Source organism: Podarcis cretensis (assembly GCF_951804945.1).
Source record: "Podarcis cretensis genome assembly, chromosome: 3".
NCBI lineage: Eukaryota > Metazoa > Chordata > Lepidosauria > Squamata > Lacertidae > Podarcis > Podarcis cretensis.
In genome coordinates this window covers 12,728,386-12,756,229 of record NC_137172.1, presented here as the reverse complement: position 1 = coordinate 12,756,229, position 27,844 = coordinate 12,728,386, and the positions used below count along the sequence as shown (strand labels likewise).

Below are 27,844 nucleotides of genomic sequence, written 5' to 3'. Positions count from 1 at the left end.
TGTGTTCCTCAAAACCAGCAAACTTTTTAAGCAGGGGGCCGGTCCACTGTCCCTCAGACCTTGTGGGGGGCCGGACCATATTTTGGGGGGAAAATATGAAGGAATTCCTACGCCCCACAAATAACACAGAGATGCATTTTAAATAAAAGGACACATTCCACTCATGTAAAAACATGCTGATTCCTGGACCATCCGTGGGCTGGAGTTAGTAGGTGATTGGGCCGGATCCTGACCCCAGGCCTTAGTTTGCCTAAAGGTAAAGGTAAAGGGACCCCGGACCATTAGGTCCAGCCGTGGCCGACTCTGGCATTACGGTGCTCATCTCGCTTTATTGGCCGAGGGAGCCGGTGTACAGCTTCCGGGTCATGTGGCCAGCATGACTAAGCCGCTTCTGGCAAACCAGAGCAGCGCACAGAAACGCCGTTTACCTTCCCGCCGGAGCGGTACCTATTTATCTACTTGCACTTTGACGTGCTTTCGAACTGCTAGGTTGGCAGGAGCAGGGACCGAGCAACGGGAGCTCACCCCGTCGTGGGGATTCGAACCACCAACCTTCTGATCGGCAAGTCCTAGGCTCTGTGGTTTAACCCACAGCGCCACTCGCATCCTTTTAGTTTGCCTACCCGTGCTCAAAACCATCACCGGGCAGATTCTGTTCCTGCCTGGAACATGCTACATATGGCCCAAGTATTTTTGTACACAGAGGCACACATAAATCCATATACACAAAACGTATACATATGTGTGCACAAGAATGCGCACGTGCATATCTTCCTTTATACATAAGGCTGTCATTCCATTGGAGGATCTGTGGTGCTGCATCACAGTCCTGGATGTGCATGAAGAGATTGGGGTTGGGAAGGTGAAAAGCAAGCTTAGTAGTTTCATGGGGTGCAAAGGAGAAGGGCTAGGAGCTTAATGTGGGGGGAATGGCAGGGGAGTTGCTGAGCAGAACTAGCAGAGGCACAGTCCTGTGTGTGTATGTGAACACAAATACGTATCTCTGGGTTTTTCTTGGGGGGGGGAGGCGTGTCAGGAGGTTCTACACATGAGTAGGAATCCGGCAGAGACACATGCCTTACTGGCATGTTCTCTCCCTCCTGGTCGTTCGTTCGGGAGATACAAAAGCTTTCTCCAGCCCGAACATCACAGCGACTGATACCATGAGGCATCAGCACACGTCAGGATCAGCAGAGTATAGGCAGTCAGCGTTCTGACTCAGTAGCGCAGCTTTTTGGCTAAATTATGTTTATTTACATATATACACTCGGAGCATCGCAACTCACCTCCTTCCTCTTCAGCCGGCATCCCCAAACTCGGCCCTCCAGATGTTTTGGGACTACAGTTCCCATCATCCCTGACCACTGGTCCTGTTAGCTAGGGATGGTGGGAGTAGTATTCCCAAAACATCTGGAGGGCTGAGCTTGGGGATGCCTGCTCTTCTGCATCAGACAGCAAAGAGAGAGAACAAAGGGACAAAAATCCTGCATCACGGAAGCACAGTAATATAAACACCCTGTGTCTGTCACTTCCCACACTGTGGAATGAAAACATGCACTGTCATGTGATATAAACAATCCCATGACTGCAACGCGGGGAAAGAATCTTAACTTGCATAGTCATTTCAATGCACTCTGCACATGATTCCTCAAAATGCACGGTAGCATGCTGACATTCCTGACCTCTGAACCAAATGCCAAATGAGACATGCCGAAAGGCAGGAAAGTGCTGGAGATCCCCTGGGTTCCTTGCAAAAAGAGGAATCATGGAATTGTAGAGAAGGGACCCCCAACAGTTATCTAGTCCAACCCACTGATATGCAGGATTTCTCAGATGAAGCATCCATGGCAGATAGTCACCCAAGCTCTGCTTCAAAACCTCCACAACCTCCCAAGGGAGATGGCCGCTGTCAAAAAGCTCTTACTGTCAAAAAGTTCTTCCTGGTGTTTTGTCGGAATCTCCTGTCAGGGAACTGACATCGGAGCCAGAGGTGGAGGCAGGGCTCCCAAGCGATGCCGGAGAAGGGCCAAGCAGGGCGAGAGGGAACTCATCGGCTGGGGAAGGAAATCAGCGTAACACCAGGGATAAAGGGGGGCGGTTGGGGGAATCAGAGAGGGGTCTCCAGGACTCTTCGCTGGAGACCAGCAGGGAGAGCACAGGTCCTCCTCTGCCCACACCCACCCTGCACAGAAGACTTCCGCACAGGGAAAGTAGGCGTAGACTTGGCGTCAAAGAGCTTTTGTGCTGGAAGAAGTTTAAGAAATGCCCACTGACGGATTCTGCCAGCGACTGAACAGCCATGGAGTGAAGGGGCTGTCAGCCAAGACAGGTTTAACCAGGCAACCTAGCCAGTAGTGGCGGTGACTTACGCACGAGCAACCCCTTATAACCATTACATCTCCTTTCTTGTAACTTGAATCCCTGGGTTCGAGTCCTACCCTGTGGAGCAGAAGAAAACAAGCTTTGCTCCCTCTTCCATGGGACAGCCCTTGAGATCTTTGGAGATGGCCATGTCGATAACATGACACCGAGTCAATAGCTGCAACCACTGTGAGCCAGTGTGGTGTAGTGGTTCAGAGCGGTGGACTCATAATCTGGCGAACCGGGTTCGCTTCCCTGCTCCTCCACATGCAGCTACTGGGTGACCTTGGGCCAGTCACACTTCTCTGAAGTCTCTCAGCCCCACTCACCTCACAGAGTGTTTGTTGTGGGGGAGGAAGGGAAGGAGATTGTTAGCCACTCTGAGACTTCTTAAGGGAGTGATAAAACGGGATATCAAATCCAAACTCTTCTTCTTCTTCATAAAAACTACACACATTCTCTCTCTCTCTCTCTAGCACCTGCAACTGCACCACTATTTGGTAAAGGGGAATAGACAACTCTTGTTGTTCTGATAGTAAGAGATGGGCTGGCTTAGGAGCAAGCTGCTGCCACAGGGAATCCACAGTGTGCAACAAGCACCTTGTGCTTTGCAGGAAAATCCTAACCTAACCTAGCAAGCCAACCAAGCCTTTGTTGTTGTTGTTGTTGTTGTTGTTGTTGTTCTAAGGGTGCGATGGGAATTTGCAAACTCCACCTCTGTGATCAACAGGCACGATAGACTGGCTGGGCCAAACTACCATCTCGCTTAGAAATGCACATGAATAAGCAGTAGATAGATGCCCTAAATGGGATGTGGGTGGCGCTGTGCGTTAAACCACAGAGCCTAGGACTTGCCGATCAGAAGGTCACAGTTCGAATCCCCGTGACGGGGTGAGCTCCCATAGTTCGATCCCTTCTCCTGCAAACCTAGCAGTTCAAAAGCATGTCAAAGTTCAAGTAGATAAATAGGTACCGCTCTGGCGAGAAGGTAAACGTCGTTTGCGTGCGCTGCTCTTGTTCCCCAGAAGCGGCTTAGTCATGCTGGCCACATGACCCGGAAGCTGTACGCTGGCTCCCTCAGCCAGTAAAGCGAGATGAGCGCCGCAACCCCAGAGTCGGTCATGACTGGACCGAATGGTCAGGGGTCCCTTTACCTTTACCTTTAGATGCCCCAAATAGATGCTTTTTATTTATCTAATCTCATTTGTATCCACCCCGAGATGCTTAGGCCCATTTCTAACTCAAGATTTGTACCTAGGGCTCTCTGATCTGACTATGACACCCCGCCAGCTCCACCAGGGGTAGCCAACATGGTGCACCTCCAGATGTTTTGGGCTGCAACTCCCATAATCCTCTGCCATTGGCCATGCTGGCCAGGGCTGCTGGGGATTGGAGGGGGCACCACTTGGGCTGCAGCTGAACTACACACACCATGGACCAGTCTGGTCAGCACAATGGATTCCTCCTGTCTCTTGGATCAGTCTCCATCTCCGCTTCCTGACAGCACAAATCCATGCTTAGGAAGAAGACACTGGGTATAGCCTGGACTAGCCTGGACACAAACCACGCAAGCAGTCACCCAAGGGAGCAATATCTTGGGGTGTACCCCTGGGGAAAAAACATTGGGAGAGGGCTCACGCAACTATTACAACTGGAGTCATCAGATGATGCCTCTACAGTGGTACCTTGGGTTACATACGCTTCAGGTTACATACACTTCATGTTACAGACTCCGCTAACCCAGAAATAGTGCTTCAGGTTAAGAACTTTGCTTCAGGATGAGAACAGAAATTGTGCTCCGGCAGCGAGGCAGCAGCAGGCGGCCCCATTAGCTAAAGTGGTGCTTCAGGTTAAGAACAGTTTCAGGTTAAGAATGGACCTCCGGAACGAATTAAGTACTTAACCCGAGGAACCACTGTAGTTGGCTTCCTATGGATTTGAGAAGGGCATTTCTGTCTAGGCTCCTTAGGCGCAGCACCGAACTTGCCCAGATGACCTAGATAGATTTCGATAAATTTTACGGGAGGTTTTATTGGCGGTGTGGTCACAGGAGCTTATGATCTGGGTTTTTGTTTTTGTTTTAATCCAACTGGGAATGGTAGTGATTTTTGTTCCAACGATGTGAGCAGTTATCCCATCAGGAAGGCTCCTCTGTATTTGGGTGCTGCTTCACACCCCAGGTGAGGGATGAATAATACACACGAAACAATCACTTAAGGGACATCTAATACAATGTGGGCAACTCAATTATTTAGCTTGTCTAAAAGAGGCACTCGTTTCAGTGCTTTGAGAAGCCTGCTGTAGATTTGATACAGCGCTAAATTTAGGTCTTCTCTATCCGGCTTTCTCCCCAGAATGTATTTATTTGGGAATGGGGAGGGCATGAACTGCTAGGGATTTGCGAGGTTGCGGGGAGAGAGAGAGAGAGTTTGATTCAGTTTACTTTCCTAAAGTAATATGTGAACCAAAGCACAGCCATCCTTCTCTGTACACTTCTCTGTAATGTGTACAAAAATGCATATGCTGGGGTAAGGTGTGCATATCAGTGTGTTTATTAATGGAAGTAACACCAAAAAAATGTGTTATATTGGGGGGGAAACAATTTGAAAAACATGTTGTCAGAGCTGCCTCTAGGTCCCAGCTCACAGAGGACCAACGCCAGGCTGTCGTTATGTACAAAAGTCTTTATTGAGGTTTAGTTTCCATTTCAAAGCCGCAGCGCGCAGCTCTACGTCTTAAAGCCTAGACCGGCGAAGTCCCGTCTGAGTCTCCGTCCCTTCCACACCAGTTTAAGACTCTCGCTTTGCTCCACCTCTTCCTAAGTTCCTTTCTCCTCTGGGCCCTCCTGCCCGCTAGGGTTTCATCCTTTCTGGACTCCTCTGACGCTGACCCCCCTGATTCTTCCCCCTCCTTCCGGCGGGCTTTAGGACCTGGTTCCCTATCCGGGCTACCTTCTGTGCCACTCGCCTGTACATTTGAACTTGGCGCACGCGCCCAGCCGGCAACTTTCCTCTTGACCGTTCCCTCGCTCTCCGATGGAGGCGTGGCCAACCCTGACTCATCTTCTCTCGCTGGTGGTGAATATGTGGGCTCTGATACCTGGGACTCCTCCCCCCCACTACACTCTGGTGGGGAAGCTGTTCCTGATTTCCAACTGCTGCTCTGGGAGTCCCCGCTGGCCCCTTGCTTCTGGGGTGTCCCCCTTGGGTCCCCCCTTGCCCTGGCCATCGGCGCCCCCTTCTGTGAATCTTCCGATTCACTGGAGAGGCTCATGGAATCTCTCGGGCTGCTGTCATCTTCTCCTACGCTGCCCTCGGATTGCTCCCCCTCGCTCTCCATCTCCTCCCCTCCCTGCGCTCCCGCTGAGTCCCTAACACATGTGCATTAGGCAAAGTTGCATTACAATTTGTAAAATTTGGGAAAAATTAGCACAAAAAGGTTACCTCTTCGTTTTACCAAATGTATTTCTGGTGTGGTGTTACAGAGAGTCTCAAGGCAGAGGTCTGTGCTAGCCCAGCAATCTGGGTTACTTGATCCTGCATTTCCGATCTTCTACAAACAAAAGTCTTCTGCCGAGCTATAATGCCTCCCACATTGTTTGTGGTATGTTCTGGGTTATGCTTCCCCCTCCTATCTCACCACACAACACACACACAAACACTGTAAGTGCAGTGAAACCATCTGCAAGATTTGATTCAGAAGGGCTAGCGGCAGTGGAGGCAACCGAGGAGCAGGTCCATGAAGGATGCCTGAAGGTTCTGTCAATTAGTAGGAGGAAACATAGAACCCAAAGCACCTGGTTCGCAAGTTACTCCTCAGTATACAATCGATTTTATTGCATTAGCCATATGGCCATAGCATAATATACATAGAAGTAACAACATAAAATGGGGGTGGGGAGGTAAAAGTGGATGTCGTCCTGGGCGAATACTTTGAAAAAAAAAAGAAAAGAAAAGAAAAGAAAAAATGGGGATAACAAAAGTAACAGGGGATTTAAAACATCGAGTGACAGAGAATACAAAAACAGGTTCAATTGTGCGGCGTATCGACTACATCTGTGGTATTAAAGAAGAAGTTGGTGCCGCTTTCCTCTTCATCACACTAAGCAGGAAGTTAGCTGTCATCTCAGTAATCCAACAGTCAGAATCCTGCAGAAGAAGGGGCACTATCCAGGGCTGGATTGGGAGATGAAGCTTGTTCACGAGAGGAGTTAGAAACCGAGATCTTTCATCTGTCCAGTTGGGACAGAAGAGCATTACATGTTCCATAGTCTCCAGAGCCGTGTCATTGCAAGTGCATGTTCTATTTGCGATGGAAACTCTGGAGTAACGACCCGACAAAACTGCTGTAGGAAAACAGTTGAGACGGGCACAGGTAAAGGCCCTTCGCTTAGCCTCCGAAGGAATTGTGAAGCAGTATAGAGGGATCCCTTCAGGGGGTGGAATAGCTAGGGCTAGGCCTGAACACGGCCCTCTCGCACGGGAAGCTGTGTTAGAAAAGTCAAGTTGCTGTAGCTTCTTTTTGATTGGAGGTAGGGCCGCCGGGCTGATACACTCTAAGTTAAAAACAGTTTTGCGGTTCAAATTGAGAAGAGAGCGGAATTTGAGATTAATTGTGGTTTTCCAAGGAGAATCATGAATATCTCTTAGGATCAGATTGGAGAAACCACCTCTAATTCGAGCATCCGATGCTAGTAGGTGGGAGCTATAGGAAATGGCTCGACTCCATGCTCGTTTTTCAATTGAGGGCTGGGCGAACTCAAGTCGTAAGGCTGCACCTGAGACACATCTCGGGACGCCGGAAAGAGATCTCAGAAACATGTGAAGTGGGCGATCCAAGTTACCTGATATTGCTGTAGTCCATACTTCGCAGCCATATAATAATTTAGGGACAACTTTGGCATTAAATATTTGAATTGCTGCTGGAAGGTGTTTACTGCCCTTCTGGTGATAAAATCGGACAATGGCATTAGAGGTCGTGGTTGCAGCAAGAGAGGCAGATTGTAGATGGGTGGTCCAGGAGAGATTATACTCCTCAGTATATTTAGTCAATAGGGACATGGGTGGTGCTGAGCCTCTTGGGCTTGCTGATCGGAAGTTCGGCGGTTCGAATCCCCGCAATGGGGTGAGCTCCCGTTGCTCGGTCCCAGCACCTGCCAACCTAGCGGTTCAAAAGCACACCAGTGCAAGTAGATAAATAGGTACCTCTGCAGCAGGCAGGTAAATGGCGTTTCCGTGCACTCTGGCACTCTGTGCACCAGTAGCGGTTTAGTCATGCTGGCCTCATGACCCGGAAAGCTGTCTGTGGACAAATGCCGGCTCCCTCGGCCTGAAAGCGAGATGAGCGCCGCAACCCCATAGCCACCATAAAGGTCCAGGGGTCCTTTACCTTTACCTTTTTATATTTAGTCAGCTGGAAGCCTCAGGGTTGCTCAAACATCTATGGCCTCTTCCTCTCCCAGGAGATGCTGCACATACAGATATTTTGATCAGGGCTACAGCTAATACCCTAGAGATGTCTGAGGCTGCTTTTAGCTCTTGACATAATCTGGCGGTATTATTATTATTAATATTATTATTATTATATTTTGTATACTGCCCTATACCCATAGATCTCAAGGTGGTTCACCTATTAATGGCAAATGCCATTCATATGATAGCAAGTCTAATTAACAAACAATATTAAAACCCCAATATTAAAAACCCAATGAGCTGTCTTTACATCTTCAGGTGTAGCACAGTGCACCAATCCCCACCCCGCAGAGCCAGTCCAGGAGGATATAATAGACAATGATATCAAAAGCCACAGAGAGGTTGAGAAGGCGATGATGATAATATACTATGCATAGTCAGCTGCGTGGGGATCAGATACAGAAAAGGGCAAGAATCTTGAACCTTTAATGGCTGGGCATGGAGGAGGGGAAATCTCTTACTCTAGGCAGTCCTGTTTGGGGGTAAAGATGGAAGGAGTATTCAGTGACGAGGAGGGAGCCCTATGCCACCTCTGCTTTCTGTTGAAGGACTTTGTTCTTGAGACTTGTGCTAAGCACACACTCTTTGTGTATGTGGCAATTAAAGAACGAGGTGCCGCCATCTTGCACCAAACACAGCACTTTGGGTCTGAACTTGACGGCGCCTTAGTGCGCATCTGCATCGGGTTACGCATTCACAGCAAGTTTCTGCATACAGTGGTACCTCGGGTTAAGTACTTAATTCGTTCTGGAGGTCCGTACTTAACCTGAAACTGTTCTTAACCTGAAGCACCACTTTAACTAATGGGGCCTCCTGCTGCTGCCGCGCCGCCAGAGCACGATTTCTGTTCTCAACCTGAAGCAAAGTTCTTAAGCTGAAGTACTATTTCTGGTTGTGTGGAGTCTGTAACCTGAAGCGTATGTAACCTGAGGTACCACTGTACTTCTTTCTCAACAAATTCCAGATTAGCTCACATAACTCTGGTAAGCCTTCCAAATTCCTGGCTTTTACATGAAACTTTCCACCAGTAGACCCACAGGAGTTCAAACAAACTGGCCAGGCCAGATCCTCCCCCTTTTGTTTCCCCACGCCCACACTCCCCTTGTCACTTGGCTGTCCCATATCATACGTACCTTCCAACATTTGACAGAGGAGAACAGGCACATTTTACTGGATGAGGAATCGGCCCGAACTGAAGCATAGGATCATTCTGTCCCCTGCCAGTAGCCTATTCATTTGGCAGTAGGCTTGCAGTAAGCGGGGGAAAGGGTGTTCTCCATTTGGCTAGCAAAATGGAGCTTTGTCCGTTTCAACTGAACAAGTAGGTCAGAGTTAACAGAGGTACAAAAGATGTGAGCAACCTTACCTCCAGCTAGGTTTGGGAGTGGACAAGTGCGATCGCCCAGTGGTTTTTTCCTGGGGTGACTCAGGGGCATAGCTGTCAACTTACAGATTTGAAAATAAGGGACCAGCAGCCTCGAAAACACGGGATCAGCAGCCAAAATAAGGGATCAACAATTACTTTGATAAAATACATATTTTGTTGCGTGCAAATGGCTATAGATACCTATTAGGTCCATAAATTACCATATAGCATATATTCAACACACAAAAACAGTGACAATTTATTGTTGACAAAGGACAGCTGGACATAGAAAGGGCCCTATTACCTTCAGTAGCTTATTTAAGGGACATCATCAATAAGGGACAGCAGCGGGACATGGCGCTGGGATAAGGGACTGTCCCGCCAAATAAGGGACGCTTGACAGCTATGCTCAGGGGTGCACATACCCCTAAACAATTTTTTTTAAATCTAGGTTTGGCCTCATTGAGGGGCAGTATTTCAATATGTGCAGGAAAACAAGAGTACCCCTCAACATTTTTTAAACAAAAAAAAGCACTGGGGTCCCCAATAAAATGGCGGTCTTCATGATTTTTCCTCACTCGTGTCCTCTACATGATACCCCTGGGAGGGAGGTTAGGCTAAGAGAGAGACACTAGCTGTGCAGAGGTAAACCAGTGATCTTCATGCTTGAATGAAGATTGCAAGCTGGGTTTTCCTGCTCCAGAGTCTGATGCTCTAATTTAGGGATGGGGAACCTGTAGCCCTCCATATGTTGCTGTACTACAGCTCTGACCATTGGGCACACTGGCTGGAGCTGGAGCCAAACAAAATTTGGAGGTGCAGGTTCCCCACCCTGCTCTGGCTATGCACCAGACTGGCTCTACTTTTTTTTAACCCTTAATGGCCGGTGTGTGTGTAAGAAGGAACACAGAAAGGGACATTATATTTGTTCCCTTGTACACATGTTCCAGCTCACTCAGGCTGCATAGCCTGATTTTGCATGGAGCGAATGTGCATAAAATGGCTTTATAGTTTGTGTATGAAAGGAAACTGATGGATCGGTGGGTGAGAAAGGAGATAATCAGACATGGGGGACTGCTTGGGTTTTGATAAATGGCACTAGGAGAGTAGACGTTTGAGCTCAATAATGGATGTTGTGAGTGGAACAGAGCACAAGCATGCAGCTGGCGGACAACTCTGGAAATTCTGAGGAGTGAGGCTGTTTTATTCCACAGCTTCCAGAAATCCATTGGGAACTGAGAAAATGCACTTGAAAAAAAAATGAATCCAGGAGAATCTGGGAGATGCTGCCAACGATGAAATAAAATAAAATACGAAGATGGATATTTCCATTGTATTTGTTAACCTCTGTTATGATCTGAGAAGTAGACATTGCTCTGCTCCTTCCGAGCTGTGGCAAGAACTTGCTGCAGGCCGGGGCCTTCAAGCAAACAAAGGAATGAACTTCATGCTTCTGTGATTTCAGCAAGGGGACGCAGTGAGCTGTCAGGCACGGTCATGTGGTCAATGGGAGAAGCAGAGAACAGCTGAGAAACTGGAAAGCATTTAAATGCCACCCCCATTGGTTGAAACCTGTGGCCGTCCAGATTTGGCTGAACACTCACTGCCAACATGGCTCAGTGGTCAGGGATGATGGGAGTTGTAGTTCAGCGTCAAAAGGAAAACAGCAGGTTAGCCACAACCTGATTTACCCCACACTGGCATAACCTAGCCTCGTGAAGAAGTTGACTGGCAATTTTGTGTTGCACAGGAAGGTTTGAGAAGTGCGGTCTGCCGAGTCACTGTCCATAGCTGTCAAGCATCCCTTATTTGGCGGGACAGTCCCTTATCCCAGCGCCATGTCCCGCTGCTGTCCCTTATTGATGATGTCCCTTAAATAAGCTACTGAAGGTAATGGGGCCCTTTCTATGTCCAGCTGGCCTTTGTCAACAATAAATTGTCACTGTTTTTTTGTGTTGAATATATGCTATATGGTAATTTATGGACCTAATAGGTATCTATAGCCATTTGCACGCAACAAAATATGTATTTTTATCAAAGTAATTGTTCATCCTTATTTTGGCTGCTGATCCCTTATTTTCGAGGCTGCTGGTCCCTTATTTTCAAATCTGTAAGTTGACAGCTATGCCACTGTCCCTCCAGTTACTCAACCTTGCTGACCAGGAAATTTGGGAGGTGAAGTATCTTCATGGTTGGGGCAACTGCTGCATGGAATTGGCACACACAATGTGTGTCTTTGGATCCTTCCTGCAAAAATAGCGACTGTCTGGAAAAGCACAACTGACACAGGTTTTTTTTAATGGGGAAAGCAGGTCCAGCCAAGTAGTTTGATCTGGACAGACAAATCAAAAATAGATATATAGTTTGCCATTTTGGAGGAACCAAACTGCAAAAAAGAGGCTGTGCAAAGTGGGCACAGCAGCAAACATTAGATACTTTGGGATGAAATGTTCTTCTCCGGCTCTGATTTTAAAAAGGGATTCCCCTCCCCCTTCCATTACTTTGCTGTTGCCAATCACATTTTACAAGAGCTGCTCATATCTGTCAGTCATAATTGAAGTGCCCGTGTGCCGAGTGTGTTTCGAGAAGGGAATGTTCTGCCATCTTTGTTTGTGAGTGTTCGCCTTGCGAAGCTTCTGCTTTTATTGAGAAAATATTGTTCTATGAATTGCCCCCCACCCCCGCCGCAGCCTGTGTGTTGCTTAGAAACTGTACCAAAGGATTGTAATTGCTAGCTGAGCCTGTTCCAAAATAAAATTAGGAGAGTGTCTTTTGGTTAATTCCAAACCCGCTTTAGCAAGAAGATTAACTGATGCAGCATTAATGGCTAGGAAACTGAGCTGTGAATCAGGGGCTTAATCCTGCCATTGCCATGATGAACCTACTAGGAGGCCTCTTAAGTAATCCATTCTCTCTCTCTCTCTCTCTTAGCCCTTTATCTATAACAGCAGGACAATGAAAGAGCTAGGCTGCATGCCATGCATTTAAAATACTATGATGGCACTTTAAGCAGCCATGGCTTTTCCACTCCAAATAATCCCGGGAACTGTAGTTTGTTAAGGGCGCTGAGAGTTGACAGGAGACCGCCGTTCCCTTCTCAGAGCTACGATTCCCAGATTCCCCTGTGAAGATGGATAGATTTGCTAAGCCACTCTGAAAATTATACCTCTGTGAGTTCTCCCTTGTTTTCCTCCATCCTCGCCCTGCCCACCTGGCACCTGAAGAGAATCATCTTCTTGTTAAATCACAGTGTCCATCACAGTGTGATCAGGAAACCTAAATCCTTGTTTGCAATGCCAGTTTGTAAAGCCAGTTTGTAAAAGGTAAAGGGACCCCTGACCGCTAGGTCCAGTCGTGACTGACTCTTGCTTTATTGGCCGAGGGAGCTGGCGTACAGCTTCCGGGTCATGTGGCCAGCATGAATAAGCCGCTTCTGATGAACCAGAGCAGCGCACGGAAATGCCGTTTACTTTCCCGCTGGAGCGGTACCTATTTATCTACTTGCACTTTGACGTGCTTTCGAACTGCTAGGTTGGCAGGAGCAAGGACCGAGCAACGGCAGCTCACACCGTCGAAGGGATTCGAACCGCCAACCTTCTGATCGGCAAATCCTAGGCTCCGTGGTTTAACCCACAGCGCCACCTGCGTGCCAGTTTGTAGGGAGCCATTAAACCACAGTTTTGCAGTTGTGATGTCACGGGGAACTGCTTGACAAACAGGAAATCTGCCTACAGATGGGAAGGGGGAAATGGAGACGGTGGAAGAAGAAATGTTCAAGCTCATAGAGCTTGTTCCCACTCTTAACAAACCATACTTTTTGGGACTACATATGTTCCTCAAGAATGAATTGGGCTTTATTTTCCCCCTTGGCCCTCAGCTTACTACCACAATAACAACTTTAATTATATGGTCACAGGCTTCGTTAAGCCTCAGCTTGCCGGAAAAAAACACATGGCGAGGCCTCAATATTAATTGTTCATCACTATCCTGTCTCCTTTGCTCAAAGTTCAGTGGGTAACTTCACCTCTTCATAACAACAGAGCTGGAAAAATGTTTCAGATTCCTAGCTAACATCGTATCTTTTAAGAGCTTAGAATCCTGCTCCCATGTGCTAATGATATATAGAAGTGCGGAACAATATCGAAATACTTTAGTGCCTGGCCAGCCAAAGAGCCTGGGATTTATCGAGCCTTTCGGCCTAGAAAACGTGTGGACCGCATCTAAACAGACGTCTAGCACTCTTGTACTAAGAGGCAATTCCCAAACCACAAATATATATTTAAAAGGGAAAAAAATACCACGTAGGAGGGTTGGAGTGTTTTAGGAAATGTACATTTCATTCGTTTTGGCGCTCAGAGTAAGTTTGGAAGGGAGGGCTTTACATTTGGGGATTGAAAACATTTGGACAAATTAGTTTATCCTTTCTTTAATCGGTCCCTTCCCTCCAATATTTCAAGCAGCATTAAGTATCATGTCGTTGCACACCTATGATGTAACTTCCATCCTGCGTTTCGCTGCTTGCTTTATCATGTCTCCTAAACAGCCTCTTGGATTTTTGGAGTCCAACAGAGTGCTAGGCCCCGGACAACAACGTAGGGTTTGAAGACAAGGCCCTTGAAACCCTTGTCCCAAAAGCGCCTAGGGATTTTGACTAGGGGGCTTGTTACAGGATGGCCCAGGGGGCCCAACCCCCCAAGTCTTTCACGAGCATGCCCCAAATCTCCCTTGGGGAAGGGCTCAGTGGTAGAGCATCTGGTCCCAGGTATAATCCCTAGCATCTTCAGATAATAATAATAATAATAATAATAATAATAATAATAATTATAATTTTTATTTATACCCCACCCTCCCCAGCCAAGGCCGGGCTCAGGGCGGCTAACAAGCAATAATAAAAACAAGTTGAATGAATACAACTAAAAACAAGATTAAAATACAACATTAAAATATTGAAACATTAAAATGCAGCCTCATCACAGGAGGAAAAAGAAAAAAGAAAGAGGGGGAGGGAATCAAATTGACTCCAAGCCAAAGGCCAGGGAGAACAACTCTGCCTTACAGGTCCTGTGGGGAGAAATCAGATCCTGCAGGGCCCTGGTCTCATGAGGCAGAGCGTTCCACCAGGCTGGAGCCAGTGTTGAAAAGGCCCTGGCTCTGGTTGAAGCTAATCTAACTTCCTTAGGGCCCAGGACCACTAGGGTGTTGCTATTTATGGACCTTGAGGCTCTCCGTGGGGCATACCGGGAGACGTGGTCCCATAGGTATGAGGGTCCTAGGCCGTGAAGGGCTTTAAAGGTCAAAACCAGCACCTTAAATATGACCCTGTACTCCACCAGGAGCCAGTGCAGCTGGAAAAGCACTGGGTGAATATGCTCCCATGGCAGAGACCCCGTGAGGAGCCTCGCTGCTGCATTCTGCACCCACTGGAGTTTCTGGGACAGTTTCAAGGGCAGCCCCACATAGAGCGAATTACAGTAGTCAAGCCAGGAGATGACCGTCGCATGGATCACTGTGGCCAGGTCAGGGTGGGAAAAGTAAGGTGGAAGGGACCCCGAGGGTCATCTAGTCCAACCCCCTGCTATGCAGGAATCTCTGCTAAATCATCCATGACTGGTGGCCATCCAACCTCTGCTTAGAAACCTCCAAGGAAGAAGATTCCACTATTTTCTGAGCGCATAAGGCAGCTTCCTCACGCATCCTTTGCTTGCTTCTTGTGTATTTCTTTTAAATTTTACTTTTCATATAGGTTGGCTTTCCCTCCAAAAGTTGGCCTCTATTTCCAGCTATACCTACAAATTAGCACATGTGCAAATTTAAATAACAATTTATGGTATAGGCCTTTGCCCAAAACATTTTAAGGACCTATCAATGTCTCTGACTGAGCCTTCCACAGAAGCTAGATGCATGTTTTCAACTATTTCTCCACAACCTTCAGGCTCACTGTTTTGTAAATATCCAACCACAAGGAATTTCTGTGTGAAAGTTGGAGAATGTGGCTGGGAATCCTGAGAATGGCAGTTTTTCATTTTTTATCTATAAAAAATAAGTTGCTAGGCCACATTGCTATTGTAGAACTGCCTTTCAAAGTATGAAGGCAAAACGTTTGGTCATGTCCAACACCTGGAAATATTTTAGAAGTCCGGATTTGTTTTTATTTTACTCCCAAAATCTATCTCCAAGTCCATTTAATGAGAATTTTTCTAAAGGGCTGAGCCGCATTTTTTACATTTAAGAACAAACATTGTATAATTAAACGACAATAGCTTTGGGCCAACAACAGTGAACACCCCCACAAATTGTACTTTGGGTTTCTCTAAATCCATCAAATTGTTTTGCAGATGATGTTAATCCCATGCCAAGTGGATTGACTGGGTTTCTGCAGCCCTCAGACTTAACGGTATACTTTTTTAGTGTCACCCTGAAGACTAGAGAAATTATTCATTCCAGACTTTTGAGTCAAATACCTCAGGGCCCATAAGATCTCTTCAAATTGCTTAATTATCCCTAAGCACTCCTTGACAACGCTGGCACACAACTGGAGCCTTATATTATGGGAGTGGTGTGGTTGCTGCTTTCTGTGGCTCCATCAAGGGCTGCTCTGTTACTGCTTGAATGTGGAAACCAAGCGGGGGGGGGGGGGGCAAGATCACGTTGGAAGAGCTCCTCACTTGCTAGGTGCTGGATTATGGACAAGGAGAGATGCTGTGTGCACATTCGAAGCACATTATTTCCCTTCAAGAATTCTAGACACTGTCTTCTTCTTCTTTGGCGATTACTCACAGCCGAGTAAGATTGTCTTCCATAAGCACGGTCTTAACAGTGGGTCCATAAGTAACTATGGAGGCCAATTCTGGATCCACACATACTTCCATAGTGGAAACATAGTGTCAGGGAACTGCCATCAGAACCAAGGGTGGTGTTAAGGCTCCCCAACGGCGCTGGAGAGGGAACCAGCAAGGGGAGAGGTGGAGCTTCCGCTGGGGAAGGAGCTAGGCGTGACGCTAGGAAGGAAGGAGAGGCTGAGGGAGCTTCGGAGGGAGGGCTCCAAGACTGTTCTAGCGAGACCAGCGGGGAGAGCACAGAACCTCCGCTTGGGACGCCCACTCTGCGCAGAAAGCTTCCGCGCAGGGAGGCTAGGCGGAGACTTGGTGTCAAAGAACTTTTATGTTGGAAAAAGTTCAGGAAACACCCACTGACGGATTCTGCCAGCGATTGAGACAGCCATGGAGTAGAGGCTGTCCAGCCGGGGGGAAAGTTTTAACCAAACAACTCAGCTTGCAGCAGTTTGCGGGTTACGCACAAGCAACCCCAACCCCCATTACACATAGGTTTCTGGACGGGAGTTGATCACGGTGAGGGTTTGCCAAACATGCCTTCCTCTTAGCATGTTTCTCCATTTTGTCCTGAGTTTGAGCATTTTCAAAGTCCACGACACCTTTGGTAAAGGCTGTTCTCCAATTGGAGCGCTCGCAGGCCAGTGTTTCTCAGTTGTCAGTGTTTATACTACATTTTTTTTTGATTTGCCTTGAGAGAGTTTTAAACCTCTTTTGTTGACCACCAGCATTACACTTTCCATTTTTAAGTTCGGAATAGGGTCGTTGCTTTGGAAGACGATAATCAGGCATCCGCACATAACCAGTCCAATGAAGTTGATGTTGAAGAATCATTGCTTCGAACCTGTAGCTTACCAATGCCCTATAACCCTGTAGCAACCCTACAATGCCCAGAAATCTGAGGTGGAGAAATGTGCTTTGAATGTGCTTTAAAAGCATTGTATGTATGCATCCCTTGTCTTGTTCTCCCTCCATGATCTGAAGATCAACTTTTCTGGAGTGGTGGAGCAGCGACGATGATTGCAACTGTGGTTTCGTAATTTAAGAATGGGACCTTTGTTTTTAAGGAACAGTTGAGTTCTGAGTTCCCCTCTATTCTGTCTGTAAATGTTAAAGAGCTAAATGGCCCCAGGGAGTGGTAGCTATTCCAGATTAATTACTTGGGTGTGATCTTGAGCGTGTGCGGTCAATCTAGACAAAACTTCAGTCTTTGGAAGCTGTTCTGGACACAACTCTTGCCAGTCTCATGGATGTTGTAGTTCAAAACAGCTGGAGGGTGCTAGGTTGATGAAGGCTAAAGTTTTTGGTAAGCCAAAATCTTTGATTCAGTCACCCCAGAATGGACAATCAAGTGCTTCCACTCTGGATCAAAATAAATTAAAAAATTAAAAAAATGTCCAGTAGCACCTTAAAAGGTAAAGGTAAAGGTACCCCTGCCCGTACGGGCCAGTCTTGACAGACTCTGGGGTTGTGCGCCCATCTCACTTAAGAGGCCAGGGGCCAGCGCTGTCCGGAGACACTTCCGGGTCACGTGGCCAGCGTGACATCGCTGCTCTGGCGAGCCAGAGCCGCACACGGAAACGCCGTTTACCTTCCCGCCGGTAAGCGGTCCCTATTTATCTACTTGCACCCGGGGGTGCTTTCGAACTGCTAGGTTGGCAGGCGACCAGTAGCACCTTAGAGACCAACTAAGTTTGTTCTGGGTATAAGCTTTCATGTGCATGCACACTTCTTCAGATACTTCAGACTCTGGATCAAGTTGCCTTATCTGGGTTCACACACACCCACTCCTCACACCCAATGGTTTCCTTGAAATTGGCACCCTGGTTCAAATTATTACCTCCCTTGCTGTCCCTCCTACCTTTCAGTACATGCACAATTAAAAAAGGGCATCTGGAAGGGTCTTTAGTATGTTGTTTAGTTGTTTCGTTGTGTCCGACTCTTCGTGACTCCATGGACCAGAGCACGACAGGCACTCCTGTCTTCCACTGCCTCCCGCAGTTTGGCTCTATAGTATGAGAGAATGGTTAATTTCAGAAAGTCCTGTGACATCATAAACAATAACACATTTATCAAGGCATAAGCTTTTGTGGAGTAGATGTAACTTGCCTCAATTGCGATGTGTAAGTAATTTGTTAGCCTCTAACATGCTGCAAGACTCTTTGGCTGGGCTGCTGCAGTTGGACCAGGGTGACAGCCCTGTCCAGACATGTTGCTCAGTGGTCATCTTTTCGTACGCCCGACTTAGCCTACAGTATCGTTTTGAGGATAAAATGGGGCAGCCCCTGGGTCTTCTATGCGGTAAAGAAAAACTGCCCCGCGCTTTGAGAAGAAGCTCGGCCAGCACAGGGTTGTCAACTCTCCTCCTCCGTGAGGCATTGCTTGACATGCTTGATCAGCTAAAACAGATGACAGATGTAAAGCCCAAACGTCCAGAAGCAAGTGTCTCAGAGCATGTGAACGCCTCATGACCAGTCCGAGGCACTGCTTAATAACAGAAAAATAAGCAAATCTGAGCCTTGGAGCAATTTTGGACTAAATGAACTGTGCAAGAACTCGCTTCAACAGCTACCCCCTCGGCCCCCACCTCCAAGATGCAAGCTGGCAAAGGTCCAAGCTGTGAAGTAAGCACTAATTGCTGGATTTTCCCTCACTTGTGCCATGTTCTGAGTTTTTGCCATGCAGCAGCCCACTCCCAGGGCGGCAACAGGCCTCCCACATGGTCCCTGGCTGATGTGTTTTCCAGCCCTGTTATTTGGGTCCAGAGCCTAGGACTTGCTGATCAGAAGGTCGGCGGTTCGAATCCCCGTGACGGGGTGAGCTCCCATTGCTCGGTCCCTGCTCCTGCCAACCTAACAGTTCGAAAGCACGTCAAAGTGCAAATAGATAAATAGGTACCACTCTGGCGGGAAGGTAAACGGCGTTTCTGTGCACTGCTCTGGTTCGCCAGAAGTGGCTTAGTCATGCTGGCCACATGACCCGGAAGCTGTACGCCAGCTCCCTTGGCCAGTAAAGCAAGATGAGCGCCGCAACCCCAGAGTCGGTCACGACTGGACCTCATGGTCAGTGGTCCCTTTACCTTTACTAGAGAGCATTGGGATTGAGCCTGGGATTGGTTGTCTGCATTCATTCATTCATACTTATATCCTACTTAATTAAGAAAACCCCCAATAATCTTCTTTAAGTGGCTTGCATTATTAAATGGTATAAAACATCAGTGAAGGATAACTATAAAAACAGACTTTAAACACCGTAAACGCAACAACATCAAAATATAGATGGAAGCAATATTTTTAAAACTATTGTGCACGATAAAAATTACATGTCTGAGTAGACTTGCCTAATGAAACAAATGCAGTGGTGCCCCGCAAGACAAATGCCTCGCAAGACGGAAAACTCGCTAGACGAAAGAGTTTTCCGTTTTGGAGGTGCTTCGCAAAACAAATTTCCTATGGGCTTGCTTTGCAAGACGAAAATGTCTTGCGAGTTCCTGCAGGTTTTTTCCCCTCCCTCCCTTTTTCTAAGCCGCTTATCCGCTAAGCCGCTAAAAGCCGCTAAGCCGCTAATAGCGCTAATCCGCTAAGCCGTCAATGGGCTTGCTTTGCAAGACGAAAAAACCGCTAGACAAAGAGACTCGCGGAACGGATTCTTTTCGTCTTGCGAGGCACCACTGTGTTTTAACGGTGTTCAGAGCAGGACAACAAAGGCGCCTACCTAATAATAATAATAATAATAATAGCAAAGCATCATGGGCTCTGCCATTGAGCTATAGTCCCCTTCCTCTTTTCAACCACCGGCCAGCTCATTTTTAAGTTTAGAGCAGGGACAGGGATTTTTTTCCCGCAGCCTGAGGGCCACATTCACTTCTGGACAGACTTCTGAGGGCCACAAGTCTGTGGTGGGTGGGGCCAGAGGCAGAGCAACCAATTCAGTTTTACCTTGGCGCAGGTAAAAAAACTGACGCAGTTTTACTTTCCACACAGACACTCACACACCCTTCTCTGTCCTCCAGGCAAGCGACCATTATCAGAGGTCAAGGACACATTCCAGCCAGGCACAAATGCAAAATGAGGGTGCAAAATAGGGCCTGGGGAGAATTTTGAGGGCCAGACATAGAGTTGTAGTCCAGCAAGGTGTGGCGAGGCACAGGGTCCCCACCCTGCATAATTTCATGAACCTTGGCGATCTCTCTCTGCTTTCCTTGCCTTCTTAACACACTGGAAAGCCCCAGGAATTGGCTGCCTCTGCCAGAAGCCATTAAAAAGCAAGCGGCTGCGGCGCTTGTTTGGTTATAAACACAGTTCTTCTCTGTGCCTGTTCACCTGTGCTTTGGTGTCACAGAGCACGGAGACTTGCATAGCAACACCTGTTTGCCAAGGGTGGGGCGCCGGCAGTTGAATGGATGTGCCTACAGGTGTTTTGTACTGCCGGCTTAGTTGGGGATGTTGATTCAGTACAGCAGGAATGGAACGTAACAGTTGCCACAATTGGAGATCCTGATGTAGAGGGAGTATCAAAAGAGCCAATCTTTGTCTAGGGTTACAAATCAGGCTAATATTACTATAACATATATCAACGGGTAGATTTTCCTGAAACTTGGCTCAGGCACTGTGCTCCAGGTGCAATCAAACAGACATCCAGATAGAGGGGAAATGGGGGCCTATAAAGTCATAAATAGTTTGGAGAGAGATATACTGTATATTGTTTACCCTCTGCCTTAACGCTAAAATGAAACTGATAAGCAATAGGTTCAGAACACAGACAAAAAGTATTTCTTCCCACAGTGTGGCCACACATGCTGCCATTTCACTCTTCCCTTTGCAGAGAAAGTACAGTGGTACGTTGGGTTAAGAACTTATTTCATTCTGGAGGTCCGTTCTTAACCTGAAACTGTTCTTACCCTGAGGTACCACTTTAGATAATGGAGCCTCCCGCTGCTGCTGCGCCGCCGCCAAACGATTTCTGTTCTCATCCTGAAGCAAAGTTCTTAACCCGAGGTACTATTTCTGGGTTAGTGGAGTCTGTAACCTGAAGCGTCTGTAACCTGAAGCATCTGTAACCCGAGGTGCCACTGTAGATCGAGAAACAGTGGAGCATTGGAAGATTCAGGGCGCACACAATAAATAATAAAACAAACAAACAAACAAACAAACAAATTGTTTATTTATACCCCCCAATAGAATATTAAAAACATGATAAAACATCAAACATAAAAAGCTTCCCTAAACAGGGCTGCCTTCAGTTGTTTATTTCCTTGACATCTGATGGGAGGGCGTTCCACAGGGCGGGTGCCACTACCAAGAAGGCCCTCTGCCTGGTTCCCCGTAACCTCACTTATTGCAGTGAGGGAACCTCCAGAAGGCCCTCAGAGCTGATCCTCAGTGTCCAGGCTGAACGATGGGGTTGGAGACGCTCCTTCGGGTATACTGGGCCGAGGCCATTTAGAGCTTTAAAGGTCAGCACCAACACTTTGAATTGTGCTCGGAAACGTACTGGGAACCAATGTAGGTCTTTCAAGACCGGTGTTATGTGGTCTTGGCAGCCACTCCCAGTCACCAGTCTAGCTGCCGCATTCTGGATTAGTTGTAGTTTCCAGGTCACCTTCAAAGGTGGCCCCACGTAGAGTGCATTGCAGTAGTCCAAGCGTACTTCAAAGTACTTCTTCACGCAGCACATAATTAAACTATGGAGGAAGGAGCGATGGCCAACAACTTGGCTGGCTTCAAAAGAGGATTGGAGAAATTTGCAGAGGAGAGGGCCACCCATGACTACTAGCCACACTGGCCAGAGTGCTGTTATGTTCACATCCAGCTTGCGTGCTTCCCATTGGGGCATCTGGTTGGCCACTGTGAGAACAGGATGCTGGGCTAGCTATTGGTCTGATCCAGCAAATCTCCTCTCATGTTCTTAAGATGATGCTTGAGACGCTGGGCTACTGATGGATCCAGCCGATCTCATCTTTTGTCCTTGACCAGAGGGAAATCCAGATGGTCAACTATTGTGGTAACCTGGTTTTATGATCCTGTTCCTCCCAGGCTAGATATAGAATGCACATTCTTTTGTTTTGTTTGTATTTTAAATGGGAGAATTGGATGGTTTGATTGTTTTTTTAAAAAAGGAAGCACCGAAGAGATGCTGTGCGGCATTCTGTCTATTTCAGAGACAGCTGGCAGGGCAAAGATTATCAGGGAAAGGGCTTTAGAGGAAACACAGGGATTTGCTATTCCACGGTCAGAACATTGTTCCACTAAATGCACTATCTTGCCTTCAGCAGAGGCACGTAAGCTGATGCTTTTTTAGAAGATGGAACTCTCTGTCAGCACTGGAAGCGCACAGGAACACACAAAATAGATGCCATAGTGAAAATGAAGCACGAGGCGATTACCACTATTATTATTGGCAATCCCTGCATGCAGCCACATTGTTTTTTAAGGCACAAGGCCAGGTTTTACTCTGCTACTCCAGTCTTGCAATGTTAGCAATCCCCAAAGGTTCTGCCCATATTATATTTCAGGGGAGCAGAAACCCACCATCAGGGGGGAATGGATTGCATTCGCTGAATTTTGCATTAGACAGCTAAACGCTCGGAGAATGTTTGGCTTGCACCACATATTTTGGTTTCATTGCCATCACTTTTCATCAACATCACAGGAATGAACTGAGCGGCACTTACTTCTGAGTAAACAAGCCTTGGGGGTGTACTGCAGAACTGCAGCCCTAAAAGCCATTAACCAAAGAGTAAGGACTGTTGTGCTCAGAGGGACTTACTTCTGAGTAAACAAGATTAGGACTGAGTCGTGTATAGGACTGTGACTTTACTAGATCACTGGACCCCAAAGTTTAAGTAAAAGGCTACTGTAACCATATATTTAGAATCTGATTTTATCTGTCCACAGCCTTTGTGAAATTTTGCATGTGTTTCTAAACCAAGAATAGAGTAACGAGTGCTCCAAATTTATTTATACCTCATCTCTAAAATCCTTGAAGAAGAAGAAGCAGCCCTGACAAAGTCAACAAGACCCCTTTTCTGATGAGGAATCTTGTTTTAGGAATAAACTCACACATCTCACATAGAACAGGGTGCTTGGAGTAGGCCGCCTTCCTCTTTTGGAAGAGAGTGGGCACGCACGATTCTGAATGCCCCGTGTTGTGTGCCATTCTGTCTCTCCTACAAGAAATTAGTTTCGCATTTACTGCATGACTAAAAAAAATGGCAAAACTACAGAAACCAAACAAAGGCAACATTTTGCAGTGTTAAAAGGGGAGGAAGGAGGGGGAGGCGGGAGCTCTGACTCAAATGAAAGGAATTTGGGTACTCAGTGAATAATGCTGGTGCAACCAGGAGCATGGCAAGGAGGCAAATGCAAGCACGTGGTTTGGGTTCAACGGGAAGTGATCTATGTAGGATGAAATACCCAGTGCCCTTATTTCCAAGGGACTGGTTGAAATGAGGAGAAGGAGGAGACATTTACTCATAACTCTTATTCCAGAGGGGCGCGGGTGGCGCTGTGGGTTAAACCACAGAGCCTAGGACTTGCTGATCAGAAGGTCGGCGGTTCGAATCCCCGCGACAGGGTGAGCTCCCGTTGCTCGGTCCCTGCTCCTGCCAACCTAGCAGTTCGAAAGCACGCCAGAGTGCAAGTAGATAAATAGGTATCGCTCCGGCGGGAAGGTAAACGGCGTTTCCGTGCAGTGCTCTGGTTCGCCAGAAGCGACTTAGTCATGCTGGCCACATGACCCGGAAGCTGTACGCCGGCTCCCTTGGCCAATAAAGCAAGATGAGCGCCGCAATCCCAGAGTCGGTCACGACTGGACCCAATAGTCAGGGGTCCTTATTCCAGTGAGGGGTGTTTTCTACGAGGCAGGCCGCAAATCTTGCTATTTACGCAGGAGGTCACCCAGTCCCGATCCCTGGTCTATCCAGTTAAATGCAGAGACCTCAACAGTCCCGTCTTTCATCACACAAAGGGTATTCCCAAGCACACTGAGGGTGCATTGTAGGTAATGGTCACAACCCACACCAGCCACTCTTTCACAAGGCCTAAGAAGGGGCCTTAACTGCAGAGCAACGTGTGCACAGAGCTTCCCTGTACAAGGCATGGATCCTGGACCAATCAGTATCCCACCTTGTATGGAGGAGCTGTGCACATGAACACTGGTATATATACAGAAGGCTCCTTCTCACTTACGGAGCGCATGTAGGTATCTCTGCCAGGCTTGGTGCTGCCGGGGCATGTGACCATCAGATGTATCAGGGGGCAGAGCCTGTGGCTCCATTATCCTTTCAAGCACCCTTAAAGTGACTGATCTCTCAGCATCCCGATTCATAAAATTCAGATAAACCTACATTGCAAAGTTGTATGAGAACATAGGAACCTGCCTTACACCATATCAGACCTTTGGTTCATCTTGCTCATCTCCAGGGCTTCAGGCAGGGGATCTTCTGGAGATGCCAGGAATTGAGCTGTGGACCTTCTGACCTCAAAGCAGATGTTCCACCACTGAGCTATGGCCCCGCTGTGCATATCCAAGGAAGAGAGGAAAGCTTGGTGTCTTCTGGTTAATTTGTGATAGCTATTTCTCATGGGCAGCTGCCGCTGAGTGAGCCACCTGCACATGGGAAATCTTACTTCTTGTGCCCACTTCTCATAGAATTCTCTCCATTTCACCACCCTAGTGCCGGGCGGTATGTTTGTGGTGACCTGAAGGTGAGCCAGACAGTGACAACCAGTCAGCATGGTAAGCTGGTGTGCAAACATCACACCAGAGACGTTTCCAAACAGCACCTGAGGGCTGGTTCATCCATGCCATTTCATCCCTGGACCAGCTACTAGCAACAGTGGCTCTGTTGGAGGAATCAGGCCTCTGAAGACCAGTTGGTGGGAATTTCAAGTGTGGACAGTATTGTTGCTCCCAGATCCTTCTTTTATATAACAACAACAACAACAACAACAACAACAACAACAACAACAACAATAAATATTATTACCCCACCCATCTGGCTGAGTTTCCCCAGCCACTCTGGGCGGCTTCCATTCAAGTGTTAAAAACAGTACAGCATTAAATATTAAAAACTTCCCTGAACAGGGCTGCCTTCATATGTCTTTTAAAGATAAGATAGCTGCTTATTTCCTTCACATCTGAAGGAGGTTCCACAGGGCGGGCGCCACTACCGAGAAGGCCCTCTGCCTGGTTCCCTGTAACCTCGGCTTCTCGCAGGGAGGGAACTGCCAGAAGGCCCTCGGCGCTGGATCTCAGTGTCTGGGCTGAACGATGGGGGTGGAGACGCTCCTTCAGGTATACAGGACCGAGGCCGTTTAGGGCTTTAAAGGTCAGCACCAACACTTTGAATTGTGCTCAAAACGTACTGGGATCCAATGCAGATCTCTCAGGACCGGTGTTATGTGGTCCTGGCAGCCACTCCCAGTCACCAATCTAGCTGCCGCATTCTGGATTAATTGCAGTTTCTGGGATACCTTCAAAGGTAGCCCCACGTAGAGCGCATTGCAGTAGTCCAAGCGGGAGATAACTAGAGCATGCACCCAGTGGCGTAGCGTGGGTTGTCAGCACCCGAGGCAAGGCAAGTAATTTGCGCCCCCTAACCCATGGATTTGCGCTCCCTAACCCGTGGATTTGCGCCCCCTAACCCTAACCCCCAGATGTTGCGCCCGGTGCGGCCGGACCCCCCTGCACCCCCCACGCTACGCCACTGCATGCACCACTCTGGCCAGGCAGTCCACAGGCAGGTAGGATCTTAGCCTGAGTACCAGGTGGAGCTCTGGACACAGAATTAACCTGTCCCTCCATGGACAGCTGTGAGTCCAAAATGACTCCCAGGCTGCGCACCTGGTCCTTCAGGTACACAGTTACCCCATTCAGGACCTTCCCATAGGCATCTGGTTGGTCACTGGGGTGGATTAGAAAGGCCATTGGTCTGATCTGGCAGGCTCTTCATATTTCTTTATGTTCTTAAAACCGTGTCATCAAGTGCAGCAGCAGAACTTCCATCTCTCCTTGAACAACTGTGGGTCATTGGATCTGAGTAGTCAACAGATGTACCATGCATGTAAGTTTCCACAGCTGTAAACTAAACTTCACTTCTGGATTGTTTCTCCTCCCCTCTCCCAAGTATCCTACGGCATCACAGCAGCAGCAGGTTCCTTACTTTCAGAAATTTGAATATATCCATTGTTTTGTGACTGCTTCCAATCTGGGGGGAAAGGCCGTCAAAGGCATCTATCCCGTTTTGGTACAGAGGACTATCTGATAGCCAGCTTCAAATATCTAAAGGGCTGTCACATGGAGGGTGGGACAAGCTTGCTTTCTTCTACTCCAGGACTCAAACTAATGGATTCCAGTTACGAGAAAGGAGACTCCTGCTAAACATCAGGAAGAACTTTCTGGCAGTAAGAGCCGTTCAACAGTGGAACGGACTCCCACAAGAGGTGGTGGGCTCTCTTTCCTTGGAAGTTTTAAAGCAGAGGTTGGATGGCCATCTGTCATGGATGATCTGGTTGAGATTCCAGTCCGTTTCCGAGCACAATTCAAAGTGTTGGTGCTGACCTTTAAAGCCCTAAACGGCCTCGGTCCTGTTTACCTGAAGGAGAGTCTCCACCCCCATCGTTCAGCCCGGACACTGAGATCCAGCGCCAAGGGCCTTCTGGCGGTTCCCTCATTGCGAGAAGTGAGGTTACAGGGAACCAGAGAGAGGGCCTTCTTGATTGGGAGCCGCCCAGAGTGGCTGGGGAAATTTAGCCAGATGGGAGGGGTATAAATAATAAATTATTATTATTATTATTATTATTATTATTATTATTCCTTCATTTGCAGGGGGTTAGACCAGGTTCACCCTCAAGATCCCTTCCAACTCTACAATTCTGTGATCCTAGGATCAGCCATGACCAACAACTGCCCCCCTTACAGGATGCTCACTTGGGAAGGGCTGACGTACCCTTACCCCCAAAGGCCCCAAAGTAGAGGAAAAGCCCTCATTTTAAATGAAAGACACAGAAATGCAAACACTGCTATTATGTTCCAAGTGTGATTTGCTAAATGAGCAGAAGGGCCTGATCGCAACTGGATGGCGAGGTCCATGCCCTGCTTTCCAGACGTCAAAATATTTAGCATCTCCAGTTAAATCAAATGGGACTTAATTGTTGGGTGAAGAGGGCTCATTCATAGTTTCCCAAAAGTGTGCATTTCTAAGGATTTTTTAAAATTCTTTTTTTAAAGAAACCCCCGATGCTAAATGCTGAATGAGTGTTTCTGTCCCGGGAGAGTTAGCTGCTTTCTATCTTTCCCCTTTTCTCCTTTCCAGTGCGCAGCGCTGAAGATAAAGGGAGGGGAAAGTGCCCTCCTTTTCAGGCGATAGTAATCTGAGACTTTTCCGTTACATGAGGCTCTTAACAAAAGAGCGTAATTCTACCAGCTTGCTTTTCGGAAGGTACCATTGCCTCTCGGCCGCGTGCGCGACTAGGTGCCCATCCCCTCCCGCTTGGGAACGGGCGCGCGCCCCGAGCTCTCGGCCTCCTCTCCGGGGACCTTTGGAGAGGCGCCCCTGCGCGCGGATGCTCTCGATCCCCAGCGAGCTCCGCCTCGCTTGGCGCGCGCGATCCACCGCCTGCGCTCCCCACCCCGCCGCCTCCCGCCATTGGTACAGTCCTCCACAATGCTTTATGCTAATCAGTGACATCACCGCCACTAAATACGCCGCCAGTGGCTACTGGGGGATCTTGCAAAGTAGCAGAAAGGTCTGAGAAGGTGCGGGGAGAGGAGGGAGGGAGGGAGGAAGGAAGGAAGGAGCAGGGAAGCAGCGC

General features: G+C 47.8%; 1 protein-coding gene across 2 annotated transcripts in view; it reads left to right on the top strand.

Annotated features, from left to right (window-relative positions):
• SPTBN1 (spectrin beta, non-erythrocytic 1) overlaps positions 1–27,844 on the top strand; it is a 243,782-nt gene that overhangs the window by 70,598 nt on the left and 145,340 nt on the right. The window lies entirely within an intron of this gene.